Raw genomic sequence first — 15,085 nt, forward strand, 5'->3', positions numbered from 1 at the left:
TCTCTAAAATATATTTAAAACAGTTCTTAGAGGAGATAGTAAAGTGGAGCAAATATTTGTGTGCCATTTTTCGAATGCTTTGCTTAATGTGTTTTGTTGAGCATTTTTAATAGAAGTTGAGAAAGGAGATAAACATATGCAAGATTTGCTTTGCTGTTTGATTCTTTGCTTGTGGCAACCCCTGCAGATACCATGACCTCTCTGCAGTCCTTTGTTTTTCCTTTTTGGAGGGGAATATGCAAATTTCCCCCTTACTTTGGTGCTGGTAATGTGTATCAAACCAAGACAATCTCCTTGCAAAATCCCAATATTTTTTTAATATGGCTTCTCATGGAGGGATCAGAAGGTCCCAGGCCTGAAGGCAGAGGGATCCCACACATTTCCACCAGTGACTACAGCTGGTGCTCTGATTTTTTGATCCTTCCACATTTTCCTGAATCACATAAATAATTAAATAACTTGGGCAGTGTTTCACTTCGATAAGTATATATTATTTTCTCTCTCTAGATATGTACAATGGAGTCTCTGCAGACTGATTACTAATGTAATGTTTTACTAACAGTTTATCTCCACACAGGTAACACAAGTAGCAAGACAACCGGGTCCTCCTGCCCCATCCCCTTACACTGCACATGAAATAAATAAGGGACACCCAAATCTTGCTGCAACGCCACCGGGACATGCATCGTCCCCTGGGCTCTCACAGGTAAGACCTGGCGTTGGAGCAGAGCATTCCCAGCCTCCCCCTTCCCCTCCTGTGCCATCCTCAGCTTCTCTGCTCAACAAGGAGCTGACTTGTGATATCTGTGACCAGTGTAGAAGGTGTGGCTTGAACCTTGCAGTGAGTGACTTATCAGCAGCACTTAGATTAGCACACTAATGCCATCAATTGGTATTTATAAATGAAATTTATATTGGTAAATTTATACCAGTTTATTTATATTTATACCAATTTATTTATATTTATACCAATTTATAAATTAAATTTATATTGGTATTTAAATTGGTATTTATAAATGAAATGCAAGTTGACAGGCATTACTTGTGTTTTCATTTATATTCTGAATATTTTTTGAGTAGGCATTAGTTCCTTCTAGAGTCTGTAACAGAAACTAAAAACAACTTGAAAAAGTTGAGAAAATAATTGTGGATGAGGAGGAATGTGTTTTGCTGTTGGATCAGGCACTTTGGGGCCAGTGACCAGTGTAGAAGGTGTGGCTTGAACCTTGCAGTGACCTATTAACAGCACTAAGATTAGCACACCAATACCATCAATTGGTGTTTATAAATGAAATTTATATTGGTAAATTTATACCAATTTATTTATACTTATACCAATTTAAAAATTAAATTTATATTGGTATTTAAATTGGTATTTATAAATGAAATACAAGTTTACAGGCATTACTTGTATTTTCATTTATATTCTGAATATTATTTTGAGTAGGCATTAGTTCCTCCTAGAGTCCGTAACAGAAACTAAAAACAACTTGAAAAATTAGAGAAAATAATCGTGGATGAGGAGGAATGTGTTTTGCTGTTGGATCAGGCACTTTGGGGCCAGTGACCAGTGTAGAAGGTGTGGCTTGAACCTTGCAGTGAGTGACCTATCAGCAGCACTTAGATTAGCACACCAATACCATCAATTGGTATTTATAAATGAAATTTATATTGGTAAATTTATACCAATTTATTTATATTTATACCAATTTATAAATGAAATTTAAATTGGTATTTACATATTTATAAATTAAATTAAATCGGTATTTAAATACCAATTGCTATTGGTATTTAAATAATTAATGTATAAATTATTATTAATAAATGAAATACAAGTTTACAGGCATTGCTTGTATTTTCATTTATATTCTGAATATTTTTTTGAGTAGGCATTAGTTCCTTCTAGAGTCTTTAACAGAAACTAAAAACAACTTGAAAAATTAGAGAAAATAATCGTGGATGAGGAGGAATGTGTTTTGCTGTTGGATCAGGCAGTTTGGGGCATGGTCTGACTTGCAGGTTAAACACCCTAAAAGTGCCCTGTGTCCTGACTTCTGGATTTTCCAAGGGGAAATCAAGATGGTGCAGTTTTGTACAAGATGGTGCAGTTCTGTAATTCTGAGAAATGGGTCAGGAAAACGAGTTGCACAAATGATTTCTCATAAAAGAGATGAGACAAAGGGCTGGTTACAGAAAAGTCCAGAACAGGAGATAAATGGGAGTTATAATAAGAATGGAGAAATAGAATTTAGTGAGATATGTGGAATAAATTGGCCTCTTTGTAGCCTCTATTAGATAAATATTCTGCAGGGCTGACTTGAGAGTGGAGAAGTTTATCTGAAAAAGGAGGGGGCAAAAGAGGCAGGTAATGGGCTGAGAAAAAAAGGGAGATAAAAGATACTGGGATGGGGAAAGTGGGATGTGTAAGGAATGAGGTGTGAGCTAGAGGAAAGCCTGGTGTTCCCTCTGCTCTTGATGGATTTATACTTGTGTGGATCAAGCAGGGAGGCCTGAGCAGGTCAGCTGTTAAGGAGAGTGGGTTTGTTCTGAGGAAGAGGAGCAGGATGAGAGGCCAAGGGTGGGTTGGGAATGGAGAGGTGATGTGGGGAGCCTCAGGTGGATCTAAGCCCCCCTGCCAGCCTCTGAAACACTAAACTGCAGCTGACCTCCCAGAGCAGGAGATGCCTGGAAACAGGTCAGGAAAGGAACACTTCACCTGAATGATGCACACTCTAGATAAAGCATGATGGGGCACAAACTCGTGGTTGTGTTTGGGATGTGCAGATGCTCATCCTCCATGGCTGGGACATCAGAGGCTGCATTAGTGCTGTTGGGGCTGTTCTTGCACTCCAGCTGCAGGGTTTGGGAGCAAAGGCTCTGGGCTGAGGGCTGAGGTTCAGGGAACAGGGAGGGCACAGCAGGGTTGCAGAGCAAGCCCTCAGATGCTGCCTGGCTTTTGTCATGGATCAAGACATTCCTTCCTGGTAAACCTCATGTGGCAGAGGAGAGGGGAAGAAGAGAACATTCTGGGCAGCCTCTTTAAATCTATTGTAACCAAGGGATTTCTCTTCTTCCCTTAATATTTTCCATGGAGTCAGTGCATCCATAGAGAGTGGGCTCTGTGCCAGATCACCAGGCAGCTGGATAATGCTGCTTTCCTCTTGGAATGGGGGTCAGCCTGTGTCCCTGCTGTGCTGCTGCAGTGACCTCAGACCTCCTGGGCCCTGGGGGGTCCCAGGGTGGCCCTGCTCCCCCTGTGAGGAGCCAGCCCTGGTGTGCTGAGGGCCAGGAGGAGCAGCAAGGCCCAGGTGTGAGGCAGGTGGAGCTTTGGGGCCAGAGAGGGGTGGGCACTGCAGAGCTTTCCTCCAGGGGATCCCTGCTGAGGTGGCATTCAAGGTGGCTTGGGTGGTGATGCCAGGCTGGACAGGGCTTGGAGCAGCCTGCTCTGGTGGAAGCTGTCCCTGCCCATGGCCAGGGGAGAGTTGGAGCAAACTGATCCAACCCAAATCATTCTGGGCTCTGTGAAGAGCCAAAATGCAGGTGTCTGCACTTGGGACACCGGTAAGGCTTGAAAGGGGATCAAAGCTTTATAGAATAACCTGTCCCCAGGGACAGTTTTCTGTACTCTTGAACTATTAGAGATTTGGGTAAATTTATATTCTGAATATTTTTTCTGTGTATCTCACTTGGACCCTGTCAGGAGTTGAGTTTCTGTGTTTTGTTATGGTAAGAAATTCCCAAGCTAAAGGGAGATTTGGATGGAAGTTTAACCTGTTCATTCCATCTGTGATTTGTCTCCCCTGGGCTTCAGGGAACACCCTGGTGCTTGTGTTAAGAACGAGGTGAATGGAGGTTTCCTATTTCTACACCTCTTGTAGTTTGTGAATTTCCATCATGTTTTCTTTCATTTGCTTTCTTTGAGAAAGCAATGAGAGAGTAATTTTTGAGTAATTTTGTATGGGCACCTTCAATCTTAAATCCTGCTGTTTCCCTTTAGAGATAAAGGGACCCAGGCTGACATGGGATTCAGATGAATGTGTTATGATTAATTCCTTTAACAGCAATAAACCACAAATAACTGTATTTTACCCACCCACACTGCGTTGATGATTGAACACTGAACAAAGGTTGTCTTTGCCTTTGTCCAGTCGTGCCTAACATAGCAAGGGGGTGTTTGTGCATAAAAGATAAGGACAAGACCACTTTGTTTGAATTAGAGTCTGATTAAGGGTCATTGATTTCTCCATCAGGCTCCTGAGTTAATAAATACTCATCAAAGTGAGTCTTTCCAAGGTAGGGACTGCTCTTGAGGCAGTAGTGAGTGAAAATACTGGTGGGTGTTTGAGGCTTTGGATGTCATCTGGTTCTAAATGGAGTTTGGGCAGAGGTGGAATGTGTGTCACTGTGGTGGGGCAGATTGCTCTGAGTGCTTAGCAGAGTCTCTCCTTGCTGTTACCCAGGTGGGATCTCAGCATCTCCTCAGGCTCTAGAGTTTCTTGAAGAGGGGATCTCACAGAACCATGGAATGTCCTGAGCTGGAAGGGACCCACAAGGATCAAATCCAACTCCTGGCCCTGCACAGACACCCCAACAATCCCAGCCTGTCCAAACCCTCTGGAGCTCTGGCAGCCCCAGGGCTGGGACCATTCCCTGGGCAGCCTGGGCAGTGCCAGCACCCTCTGGGGAAGAGCCTTTCCTGAGCTCCAACCCAAACCCCCCTGGCCCAGCTCCAGCCCTTCCCTGGGTGCTGTCCCTGCTCACAGGCAGAGATCAGAGCTGTCCCCAGTGAGGGCTCCCCTGGGGCTCCTCTGCTCCAGGCTGAACACACCAAGTGCCCTCAGCTGCTCCTTGTGTGGCTCCTCCAGACCCTCCACCCTTGGCAGAAGCCATGCTCTGAAGGAGGAGGTGATTTAACAAATGCTTTGGTTCCACCAGTGACCCCTCACTGTCCTGGCTGCTCCAGAGCTGCCTGTCCCAGCACGTCAGGTGCAGTGATATTTTGAATTCTAGTAAGTGATAAAAGGAATTGCTGTCACTTACTGGAGCTCCAGGAGCTGGAGCAGGTCACTGGAAGTTTGTGTGTGATGAGATGACAGCATTGTGCCCAGTGGTCTGAAAAGTGAGGGTTTGGGAACCAGGGATCAGGGAATGCATGGGGTATTTAACCTGAGAAGTCAGGTACAAGTGAACGTTGGAGCTTTGTTTGGTTTCCTTTAGCTTTATCTAAACAGACAGAAACAGCTGGTTCTGTGGTGCTGTGGTTGGGTGGCCCTTTCTCTTCCTCCTCCACCATTTCCATCTGATGTAGCCAAAACAAGAGCAGGGCTCCCTGCTCCACCTCCTCTGAGGCTTTCCCAAGGGACACCTCCAGCACTTTGCTGCCCCTCAGGATTAGTTTGTGCAGCACAGTGAGGAGGCCTTGGCAGCCATGTGCAGCAGTCCCACACCCCCATCTTTACAGCAACAGGCAGCATCTCTGCTTCCCAAATTCCAGGGCCTTGAAGTCATAGTGCTGAGCTCTGGCACAGGGGAGTGCACAGCACATGCTGCTGCAGTGATGTTATGGCCAGATGTGGCCCCAAGCACATAAAATTTCATATTCCTGTTGGGTTTTGCGTGTTTTTCTCTCATTCTGACAGGGAGAGGAGGGGCACGGCCCCTCTGCCTCTGCTCTTGCCTTGAGGCTGCAGAAAGGGCTGGGTTGACACAATTCCCTTTCTCAGTGTGGGGAGGAGAGGAGAAGCCATTGGAAAAGGAGCAGAGCAGCTCCTCCTTGGATGTGGCTCCCAGAGCAGGTAATGCAGAGCTCAGGAAGGGCCTGGATTGACAGTCAGGCACCATCCCATGATGGATGGAGAATCCAGAGCAGGCTGAGAGCATTCCCAGAGCCCCTCTCAGAGAGCAGCTGAAATGCTGTGAATCTGCCCCATTCCAGTGCCTGACACTGATGGATGGGGCAGCCATGGTAGGATGGGATAATGGGAGAGCAGGAGCAGGAGCCAGGGCAGCTGGGCTGGGAGAAGCAGGAAGGAGCTTCCCTCTGCCCATGGGGTGAACAGAGGAGGAGAGGGCTCCTCCAGAGGCAGTGTGCAGAGCTTAGGGCTCCAGGAGAAGGCAGTTTCATCCCCCTGTGACCTGGGGGTGTTTTGGAGGATCCCAAGGAACAAGTGCAGTGGGTTCTGGCATGTGAGGGTGAATGGTTTGGAAAAGACTCTTGCCTTTCTCTGCCTCAGCTTTAGAACTGCGGGCTCCAGTGGGATGCTGAGGGATTCTCTTAGTCCAGGCCCTCAGTTTGGAAGCATCAAACAACCACACTTGGAGCAAATTGCCAGGAATTTCCTCTCTAGTCAGGGATAGCTTCAGCTCTCATTAAGAACATGCTGTGCACTGAGCAGACTGGTGCTGCCTGCCCACGGCTGCCTCTTGGGATGGGCTGGAATGCTGGAGCTCCAGGGAGCAGAGGATCCCACAGCACTGATGGGGACCTTCCTCTGGAGCTGCTGTAGTTATGGACATCCCTCACCTGCTCCTGAAAAGGTCGAGATACACCCAAGTGAACAAAAGTGCAGGAGGGCTGAATTCCCTGGATCTTGGTGCACAGAGACCTTGACTTTTAGGTGGCTGATTGAAATCCAGAACAGATTGTACCAGCTGAAACTTGTTACCATCTGGTTCTGTGCCTGAAGTGAAGAGAGTTTTGTGGTCTCATTCTGCTCCTCAAAAATGTCACCATCGTTGAATTAGTGTTTGTAATAGGAGGGAGACATTCCTTAATACCTTCAGGTCTGGGAATGTGTGCCAGGAAGCAAGTCTGCCTGCCATCTGTGGCATGTTTATTAGGCAATCCCCAAGCCCCTCTTTTATGATCTTGGATCCTTTCGACAGGAGCTGGAATAATCCTGTTAGAACCATGATGTTTATTCACTGCTTCTATCTTCTGCAGCCCAATTTGAGATGCTTTTAATTAAGGAATGTTTATTAAGGGATTGTAACAGAAGGAGAGATGTAATTTAATTGTAACCTCACCCATTGGTACCCTGGGGTCAGTCAGGTGCCTTGGGACGTGGGGGTTGTTACTCCTTGTTCTCTTCTTGTGTTGGAGGCAGCTGCCTTTGGAGTCTGGTTGCTACACATGGAACTCAATGACCAGGGACAGGACCCCAGGGCAGGGCTGGAGCTGTGCCAGGCTGGAGCTCAGGAAAGGCTCTTCCCCAGAGGGTGCTGGCACTGCCCAGGCTGCCCAGGGAATGGTCCCAGCCCTGGGACTGACAGAGCTCCAGAGGGTTTGGACAGGCTGGGATTGTTGGGGTGTCTGTGCAGGGCCAGGGGTTGGATTTGGTCCCGTGGGTCCCTTCCATGATCCATGATTCCTCATTACTTGGGTCCACATGTGCTTTGCTAGAAGGAAATAGCATAAAACCAGATAATAAACTTCCTCTGCCCCTGGGGCACGAGGGCTCCCAGTTTTATTGTCTAATTCAGATAAACTCCCTGTCCATCATTTTCTGTGTTCAGGAGCATCACTGTGGATCCCTTGATCCGAGTTTATCTCTAAGATTTGCAGGGAGCTCTTTCCCCAGAGAACTTCCCTGTGTAGGAACCTTCCTTGTTCAGTGTAAGGAACTGTTACCACCAATTCCCTGCTGGTTAAACCCACCCAGAATCCCAGAACTCTTATGGTTGTCAGTCAGGGAGTTTATTTGTGATGTAGACACAGAAAGAAAGGTAAATCCTTGTATAAATGAAGAAGTTGGTGCTGGACCAGCTGAGGGAAAACGTTGCCTGTGTGTGCTGCTCCTCCAGGCAGCAGGTTCCAGTTTCTTGGATCTGCTCTCCATTCCAGGTAATGAGAATAAGACAAATTTAAACAACTCAACTCCTGATAGTTTGAACAGTAAACCTACCTAAATAACCAGATTATTATATAGTAATGGATTTTTTTTCTGATTAGTCAAGAGTTTGACTAGTCAGAAAAAAAATTTTCTTCTCATTTCCTTCCCTGTGCTTCCTTCTGTACATCCAGGTCAGGCTTCATCCCCAGCACATTTCCAATGCACTTTGCAAATTCCAGGCTTGCAGGAATATGTGACTGCAGGTGGAGATTTGAAACTGTGAGTTATTTAATAGCTGATAAATCCAGAAGTGTAATCTTCTTTTGGCCTTTGTGTTCAAGACCTGCTGGAAGTGCAGCTGAACCCTCTGGTTTGTAATAGGATTAGGAGGTTTTTGATTGGGTTAATAATGCTGGGAATATTTCCTCTGAGAATGTATTTCATTATTTTTGGTTCATTACTGTGCTTTTTAACTCATCAAGTTAAGTCTGGGCAAGTCTGGCTGGAAACATCAAACATGTCTTGTGTCTCAGTGCCTTTGGTCTTCAGGGGGCTTTTGTGTGGGGATGCTGGGCTTCATGGGTGTCTTCTAATTTGGGACAGCATCTGGGGGTAAGAGCTGCAGGAAGGGAGAGTTGGGAAGGCATAATGTAGCTTCAAATGCAGATTAACACTATTTATTTTAATTATTTAACCTTGGAAGCAGTTGGCTTTCGTAAGGTGCAACGTAGGAGGGATGTATGAATTAGTTTTAGTATTTGTGCACTCAAGAAGGACAGAAAGAGCCTTTAATTTATTTTTTTTTCTAGCAAGGAAAAGAAAGAAAGGAAGATCCATTACAATTTTATCATGTACGTGTGCAAAGAAAATATTACAGCACAAATACTGAGTCTAGTTGGGATTAGGTTGTTGTCACCTTATTGTAATCTTCCATACCTTCTGGGTGATTTCTCATGGGCAGTTCCTCACAGCACTGACTCCTCCTTCTTCACAGCACAGCCAACAAACTCTAATTCTCTTCACCACTAGCTAACCCACTCTTTTGTAGCACTCGTCTCCTTATTGGACACAGCTGTGGCCCATTCCGGGCAGAGCTGTTCCTAATCTTTGGTGATTAGTACAGCTGCAGCTCCTCAGGTGTGAGACTGCCTTCTGCACTATTCTCTTACATTCTATCCCTCCAGACTAGGTCTGCCTTTAGACCCACCCCTCATCTGTCACATAAAATCCTGTTATAGAATCCCTGGATGGTTTGAGTTGGAAAGGATTTTAATTCATCCAGTGCCACCCCTGCCATGGCAGGGACACCTCCCACTGTCCCAGGCGGTTCCAGCCCTGTCCAGCCTGGCCTTGGGCACTGCCAGGGATCCAGGGGCAGCCCCAGCTGCTCTGGGCACCCTGTGCCAGGGCCTGCCCACCCTGCCAGAGAAGGATTCCATTCCAACACCCCATCTATCCCTTCCTCTGGCAGTGGAAGCCTTTCTCTTGCCCTGGCACTGTGAAGAATTCCTGCTCTGAGAGGTGTTTAATCTCTCTCCAGGCACTCTGCTTGCCCAGTGGGGAGGGAAGTGTTTTTCTGCTGCTGTTTGAGCTTTTCCTCTCTGGAGTAGCCGTGCCCTGGCTCTGAGTGCTCCTGGCCCTTCCAGCCTGGCCAGGCAGGGCCTTTGGAAGGGAAAGCTCTCTGTGGGTGTCTTGGCCCCACGGCCCATCCTGGCTGCTGCGCGAGCGGAAGCGCCTTTGTTTGGCCTGTCAGATTATTGGGAATCAAAAGCACTTCTGGACTTGCCAGTAACTTGGTTTGGGGTGGAATAAAACTGCATTTTTAATGGAAAATCGAACTTCTCTGTAGCTGTTTCAAAATTCTCCAGATCCCTCTCCTCAGGACTCTTCCACGTGAATTTTCTGTTCTCACAGTCACGTGCTCTGGGCTTTATTTTGGTGCTTTTCAGACTTAGCCACTTGTTGAACCACATTTTTATTCATAATATAAGAAGACAAAACAATACGAGGCAATTTGCCATTTTCTTGCATTTAATAACTTCAATTCTGGAATTCCTTCTGTAATAGCACCTTCTGTTCCATGCAATTTAATGGATGTTTTCTTGCATGCTCCAGAAAATACAGAGTTTTTAAACAAACACCATGTGTTCAGTGAAGCACCAGAGTCAGCACAAAAGTCAGGGCTTTACACAGCCTGTGTTTTGTGAGCATAAAGGGCATAAAATATCCCTGCAGCCAGAGAACCCAGGGAGATGGAGCCCTGGAGTCCACTCTTAGCTGTGGTGTCAGACTGGGAAAAAACAGAGGAATAACCTCTGGAGCCATTTAACCTGCAGCAGAGAGGCCACATTGCAGAGGTGAGGCTTTGAATCCATGAACAGCCTGGTTCTCCTGCCAGCTGAGCTCTCACTGTGCTGCTTTCCATAGAACCAACAGAGATGTTGGAGCCATAATTCCACTCCCTGCAGCCTGGAAGGGCTGTGCCCATGTTCTCCACAGATCCCTCCTTATGGTGCCATTAGAAAGCCAGAATTTATTAACTTGCTTTAACTTTGTGCAAATTCAGACACTTTGTATGAAGGGTGTTTCTGGGCTTCAGTGGAATTGAGTAAAACTTTGATATTTTATCTGATTGCTGCCCTCACACAGTGAAGGTTGGGAGACCTGGGATCACCAGGTGCCTGCTCTGAGCTGGATCAGCTGGAGAGAGAACTCTGGGCCACCTCCCCTTGGGTCTGAGTGTCTCCAAGGATGGCAGCGTCCTCTGAGATATCAGAGGACACATTTGTGGAGCTTCTTGTTGCCTTTTGGAAGAAAATGGGAGGAAGGCTGCAAAGCTGCTGATGCTGTTTTGATGTGGAATCGGGTCTTGGCTGGTTGGGGTTGTGTTTCTGGGAGCAAGTATTGTCCGCAAAGTCTGTTTTGTTAAAATGGGAGGCAGTTTTATAGAACAGGTGAAAGGCACTCTGTGAACTCAAGCATGTTTCTGCAGACAGTCCCAGCTCTGCTTTCAGCAGTGGGGATGTTGGAATTTCTGCTCTCAGCACACACACACACACACACTCCATATTTTTGAGTACCTTTATTACAGAAAATGCCAATTTACTTAATTTACATAATGATCATTAGCAGACCACCCCAGGCTGCGAGCCAGGTGCTGCAGCCAGGGCAGAGCCTGGCAGTTCAGCCTCAGGAAGGAGCCACATGAAACCACAGCAGAGTTTCCAGATGTTCTTGAATGTTTTCCTGTGACATTATCCGTGGCCTCACACCTTCAGTAGCAGCAGATTCCATGCTGATGGATTTAAAAATGGCTTTGGGAAGGAGCAGCCACCAGCAGGACCCCTGTCCACCCCCATGGCTCAAAATCACTGCTTTGGTTTTGCACTGCAGGTCCTCTGCTGTGGCTGGAGTTCAGTGTGGGCTGGAGCAGTGCCTGGGAAGGGGAGGAGGATTCTGTCCTCCCTCAGGCTGGGGGTTCTGTTTGTCCTTGCACTGCTGAGGGACACAAACAGCCAGTGGAGCTGAGGAGAAAATCTCTGAAACCCAGAATGGTTTGGGCTGGAGAGACCTTAAAGGGACCTTAAAGCTCATCCAGTCCCACACCTCCCACTGTCCCAGGCTGCTCCAGGCCCCAGTGTCCAGCCTGGCCTTGGGCACTGCCAGGGATCCAGGGGCAGCCCCAGCTGTGCCAGGACCTGCCCACCCTGCCAGGGAACAATTCCTAATTCCCAGTGTCCCATCCATCCCTGCCCTGAGGCAGTGGGAGCCATTCCCTGTGCCCTGTCCCTCCATCCCTTGTCCCCAGTCCCCCTCCAGCTCTCCTGGAGCCCTTCAGGCTCTGCAAGGGGCTCTGAGCTCTCCCTGGAGCCTTCTCCAGGTGAGCACCCCCAGCTCTCCCAGCCTGGCTCCAGAGCAGAGGGGCCCCAGCCCTGGAGTGTCTCCATGGGCTCCTCAGGACTCCCTCCAACAGGTCAAGAATGTGCATTTTGTGTCTCTGTGGTCCTTTGTCCAGGGAACAGCAGACTGTTCCTTCACCATCTTGCCTTGGAGACAATCTCATTATCCACGTTGAAGTAGGAAAAGTGCCTGTAGCTCTGTGGGTGTTACCTGAGGCTCAGCTTCCCTGTGCCTTCCTCCTTTGCCCCCTCAGATATGTGGGGTGAAAACATGGAAAGCCATAAAAAAGATTGTTACAAATTTGGCTGTGCAGGTAATGACACAGGTGATGTACCCTGAGGCAAACTCCTGCAGAGGAAAAAGGGGACAGAGAGGAGTAATTCCTCCTGGCTCAGGATATTTGTATCCTTTGAAAGGCTGAGCTTAATCACAGAATCCCAGACTGGGTTTGGTTGGGAGGGACCTTAAAGCTCATCTTGTTCCACCCCCTGCCAGGGGCATGGACACCTTCCATTAAAGTGTTAATATTTACCAACAAGAGGAATTCCCTGATGGCTGGGCTTATGGGAAAAGAGGGACTGAACCAGTGGACTTGTCAGGAGAAGGGCAGTGAGGATGCCAGCTACTTCTTCTCTGCGTTTTCTACTTGTCTGCAATTTGTTAAAGTCCTGAAATCAGGCAAAACTCCTGGAGCTGAGTCCTGGCATTTTGAGGAAATAGCTTTAGAAAAAGCCTACATATTTAAATAAACTCACTGAACAGTCACAGTTCCTGTTTATTATGTGCCTCCACCCAAATCCAAACCTCAAAACCTCCCAGTAAATCCAGTGTGCAGAGATTTGGACCAAGTCCCACCCTGGTGCCATCCCAGCCCCTCCATCAGGAGCAGAGTGTTTGCACTGGAAGTGTGTTCATTCTGGTTTTTATGTGGAGCTCTTCATCTGCACAATTTGTTTGGTGTCAGAGAAGAGCTCTAGTCCTTTTGTCAGTGATTTTATGGGGCTTTGAATATTCCAGGTATTATAAGCAGGAAAACTGTTTCTCAGGTGCTGATGCACCCTGCATGGGAGCAGCCCTGGCTTAGAGAGGCACCAGAGTAGAATTGCTGCATATTTTTGGTTTTGCAGCATTGCCCTGGTGAGGATGAGCTGATTTCAGTGATTCTGGATAATTTGCAAATGAGCTGCTTAGAAAATGTGGCATCCCTGGTGTGATGGGTACCTAAAACTGCATATTTGAACACATGGCTGTGAGTGGGGACTTGTGTTCAAGCAGAGGCATCTGAGAGTGTGTGTGATGATCACTGAAATATCATTGCAATAATGAAAGGCAAACTGGGAGCATTTAGAGGGGAATTGTCCTTGTTTAGTGGTTTAATCATTTGTTGTGCTATTTTTAAAGCTGGAATAGTTCACAGGAATAGTGGGAGAATATGCTTTATGCATTATTTGAGGGGATGCTGTAGAAAAAAAGGCTGAAATGAATAAATTTAATAATTCACATTTCTCCACCATCATCTGTAATATTTGCAGATGAGCTGGATCTCTGTGTTACAGATACTCTTTTTCCTGCCAGCAGCTTCCAAGCCTGTTCTGCTGAGTGCAGAGCCCACCAGGGAGGAAAAAAAGTGAGGTTATGGTGATAATGGTGACATTCAGGTGTGTGCAGAAAAGGTGCAGGAGTGAGCAGTGCCCTGTTTGTGGTCAGATGCTGGAGGTACCTGAGATCCTGGCATCTCCAGAGCTCGGTGACATAGCTACAGAGTGGTTTATTTTGTCCCTAAATACTGATCTTAGGTCAAAAGCTGCTCTGTCCTCTGTTCAGTGATCTCTGCTGCACCCCTGGGAGTGTGGTAAGGGGGACAGGGAGAGCAGGAACTTCCCTGGATGCTGCTGGAGTTCCCAAGGCAGCCCCTGGATGGGAGAGGAGCCTCCTGTCACTGGCCAGTGTCTGTGGGAGGAGGAGATGCTGGGCTCTGCTGGGATGCTCTGGCTGAGGCTGTTCTCTCTTTTCACACAGCTTTTCACATCAGATAAAAAGTGAAATCTCTCTGTAACCTTCAGTCTTCAGACATTCTGTGCATTTTGGCAGGAAGGGGAGCAGCTGAGGAGGCCAGGAAAGCCTCTTCCCGTGGCACTGAGTTTGTGCTGATGCACCTTTCTCAGAATCCAGGGCATGCAGAAAGCAAAGCTTGGGGGAAATCAAGGTGCTGGGTGTGAGTGAGGAGGGGCAGCCTGAGGAGCTGCTGTTCCAGCCTGCACTGCCTGTGGGGAGTTCATTAGGGAGAAATGAAGAGCCAGGGTTTAAATTATAATCCTCTTACTTTCCCAGAGCTGAATGCCCAGAGATTTCCCTCGTTGGAGGGTTGCAGTTGTTTGGATTGCAGTGATTGAGTTGTCACAGTGATTGGATTTGGGGCTGTGGGAGGGCACAGCCAGCCCAGCTCCACAAAGAAATGATGATTCACAATTAAAAGCCACATCCTTGCTGTCACCATCAGTCCACACTTGTGACTGAAGTGAGGTTTCTGCTGCTGGGGGGGATTTCTTCACCTGTGTCTGAGGCCAAATTCCTGCTATCCAGGCCAGGGACCCAGGGGAAAACTCTGCAAAAGCAGCCTCAAGGGCTGGGGCATCAACACAGCTGCTCTGCTTGCTCCCTTTGTGGTTTTCCTCAATGAAAATCGTTCAGCAGCTGGAAGGAAAACCAAGTCTGGTTGTTTAAAAAAGGGGATAAGAGGAGATTCCCCCTCCTGAGCAATGACCTCCCCCTCCTGTATTGGCTCCAGGGGCAGCTGCCTTTGGTCTTAGGGGCTTGTGTGAGTAAGAATTTATAAATCTAGGGACAGAACCCTTATAAGGTGCAGTATGAAGAACACTGACTGTCCCTCTGAGTGCCCAGCTGGGGGGTTTGAATCAATATTTAGCATTTAAACAGGTCAGAGAGTGACTTGGGAACAGTGCAGGTTTTATGCAGGAGAAATGGGGGTGGGCTGGGGTGTTGTGTTGTTTGGGGGAAGAGATGGATCTCTTAACAGTTTTATCCTCTTTCCAGAAAGGGAATGGTTTTGGTACTTTATGTCTTGACATTAAATAATAAGAAGACACTTTGAAAATGTGTTTGGTGGCACTTGGGTGAGTTTTTAGCTGGGTGCTCTCCATCAGCAGTGCAGTGATACGTGAGATAGAAGAGATGTAAAACCACCAGGGCAAGGGCCCTGCAGCACCTCTTTGGTCTGTGGCCACGCAGGAAAGGCCTTGGGGGCTGCCCATGGCCCTGGCAAACCCTGGGTTGTTCTGAACTGTTCTGATTGCTCTGTGCCATTCCTCACAAGACATGTAAGCTCAGTGCTA

At 47.3% G+C, this 15,085-nt stretch overlaps 1 protein-coding gene across 1 annotated transcript in view; it reads left to right on the plus strand.

Moving 5' to 3' along the window:
- The first annotated feature begins 583 nt into the window (after positions 1-583).
- EIF4G3 (eukaryotic translation initiation factor 4 gamma 3) overlaps positions 584-15,085 on the plus strand; it is a 96,740-nt gene continuing 82,238 nt past the window's right edge. The window contains exon 1 of the mRNA XM_031062990.1: positions 584-706. The gene's annotated coding sequence lies outside the window, so the exon portion shown is untranslated. The remainder of the gene's footprint in view (positions 707-15,085) is intronic.

Source organism: Geospiza fortis, unplaced genomic scaffold (genome assembly GCF_000277835.1).
Source record: "Geospiza fortis unplaced genomic scaffold, GeoFor_1.0 scaffold4, whole genome shotgun sequence".
NCBI lineage: Eukaryota > Metazoa > Chordata > Aves > Passeriformes > Thraupidae > Geospiza > Geospiza fortis.